Consider the following 2,696-nt stretch of genomic DNA (forward strand, 5'->3'; position numbering starts at 1 on the left):
ACTCCTTGTCTCCAGTGGCTGCTGCTGAGGAACTGGTTCCTGTGCTGAAGCCCTCCCTGCTTCTCAGGAGTGGCTGGGCAGCTGCTCATGGGAAGGAGAGAACAAACCGTCTTGTCTTTCACTTTGCTTTTGCATGTGCAGGTGTCCACTTTGCTTTTGCTTTACATGAACTGCCTTATCCCAACCCACGAGGTGTTTTCCCCCTTACTCTCTCCCCTGTCTGGCTGGGAAGGGGAGTGATGGAATGGCTGGGTGGGCACCTGGCATCCAGCCAAGGTCAACCCACCACAACCCCAACTGGTGAGTCAACTGGGAAAAAAGTGTGCTGATCTCTATCCATGGCCAGCTGGTAAAATGTTGCAACAATTGAAAGAATTAAAAGCAGAGGGAGATGAAGGCCAAGCTCCAGCACAAGGATGGGCAAGAAAAGACCATTGTCCTCACATGGAGCTTCAAGTTTACTGGAAAAATAAATCTTGTCAAATAGATAAGGCCATTGCTGATACTGGAGCAGACACCTCTTTAATTTATGGTAATCCTAAAAAGTTTAAAAAACAAAAAGTTTTGATTACAGGACTAGGTGGCAAACAAAGCCATACAGACAAAACCAGATGAAAATTGGCATCCTGCCAAAGCAAACTTATTCAGTGATGATTGTTGCTGTCCCTGAATATATAATTGGAATTGATATTTTAAAAGGACTGACTTTACACTTGCCATCAGGTGAGTATCAATTTGGAACCCAGGCATATAGATCAGCCCAGCCAATTGGGAAAGCTAAAGTACCTCCAGGACAAATTCCACCTACCACCAAAAGCATGACAATGAAACAATATTGTATACCAGGAGGACATGAAGAAATCTCACAGATCATCAAAGATTTACTAGATACAGGAGTGTTGAAACCCACAATAATCCTATCTGGCCTTTAAAAACAGTGATGGAATGTGGCAAATGACAGTAGACTATAGGGAGCTTAACAAATACACCCCACCACTGACAGCTGTGGTACCACATACTGTCACTTTATGGAATAAATACAATGACCCCTGCAAATTGGTGTGCAGCAACTGACTTAGCTAATGCTTTCTTTACAACACTCACTGCTGAGGAACACTGGGATCAGTTTGCTTTTCCTCGGCAAGGCAGGCAGTACCTGCTTACCCACTTACCTCGAGGGTGGCTCCACAGTCCCACCATCGAGGCGTGGCAGAACACCTGGATGAATCACCCCTGCCAGAGATGGTACAAGTGGTACATTACATGGATGATGTAATGATTCATGTTCCACAACTGTTCATACTGTAAAGTGACTAGTGTGGAGTCATTTTGTTGAGTACCCTGCCTGTCAGCTAAACACTGTCTTACAGTCACAAGGTGTTGTGGTCACAGTGTGTGTTCCAGTCACAGTCTGGGCCGAGCCCTGGAACTGAAGCCTTGGGAGCAAGGCCTTGTGCATCTGCCAGTGTTTTGGAAGAGCAGGTTTGGAGAGGTGGGTCCATGGAATTTCCTTTCCACCTGTTGTGTCTACAGGATGCTGACAGAAAGCACCACCTTTGTCCTACCTGGGCAGTGCTGTTTGACTTCTGTAATGGAAGGCTGATACAGGAGAAGTCTGAGGCTTTCTGAGCTGTCTGTAATCAAAATCTGTGAGTTTCTGCTCTAATGAGCCCTGGTGAGAATACTTTGTCCAACTCTGTTTCTGGCCTGGCATCTTGCAATGGGCTCTATTAAAGCTCCAAGCAACTTTGCTTCTGCTTCTGCCTGTCATCTCCCCAAGGCACCTTGCCAGATTTTGCCACTGCTACAGCTAACAGGGAGTTGGTATCACGGTCCTCAGGGGCTCATTAAAAAGTTCACAGCCATAAGGTGCTCTGTGTTGTTCCTCTACCCTCCCTGCAGAGCTCTGAGCATTTTGAAGTTAATTAGGGAGCTCCCAGATGTGTTTCAATGAATACCTGCAACACCATTTCTGTTTATCTTTTGTTTTAATTAGGTATGACAGGAAGAATGGAAATGGAGCCATTTTGAGAGGAAATTAGTCCAGCTTATACCCTGGAGGGAATCAGGCAGAGAGAGGAAAAGTATCTTTGTGATCAAGCAGGGAGTGACCCAAGCAGAGTCAGACTTGGATTTATGTGCTGGCAATAAGACATTTCTTATTCCAGTCTCTTCTCCAATTACTGCAACCCATAGCAGTGCCAAAGGCCTTATTTGCAAAGCCTTTCTCTGCTCTAATTAGCACTGCCTTTCCCTGCTGTACTAATTATACACAGAAAGAGGAAGGATAACTATCACCACTGCAAAAGGTTTACAAGGCCTTTCCTAATGATTGAAACAAAAAAACCTTAATTAATGAACAAGTCATATGTTTTACTCTGATCCCCCTTAACTTGAGTTTCTTCAGGACATGAACCCTGAAAAGAGCTGGCTCGGGGAAGAGATGGACAGGTGATAGAAATTTTCAGGGACAATTAGACTAAGAAATATTTAAACAACAGAATGAAAGGAAGTAAATTAAGAAAAATTGAATGCACATACAGAAGGCAAGGGCATTGGCTTGCAGATAATTTAGCAGCTGAACAGGGCAGCTGGGTATCCACTTGACTGGTTCAGGAATTAGAGAGTGAATGAGGTAGAGCTACAGAAAGGAGCATTCCCTTGGGATGGCTTATTTTCCTTAAAGTGTTATAAGT

The sequence above is a fragment of the Empidonax traillii genome, unplaced genomic scaffold (assembly GCF_003031625.1).
Source record: "Empidonax traillii isolate 1590-97213 ecotype Southwest subspecies unplaced genomic scaffold, ASM303162v1 scaffold2016:size42655, whole genome shotgun sequence".
In the NCBI taxonomy this organism is placed as follows: domain Eukaryota; kingdom Metazoa; phylum Chordata; class Aves; order Passeriformes; family Tyrannidae; genus Empidonax; species Empidonax traillii.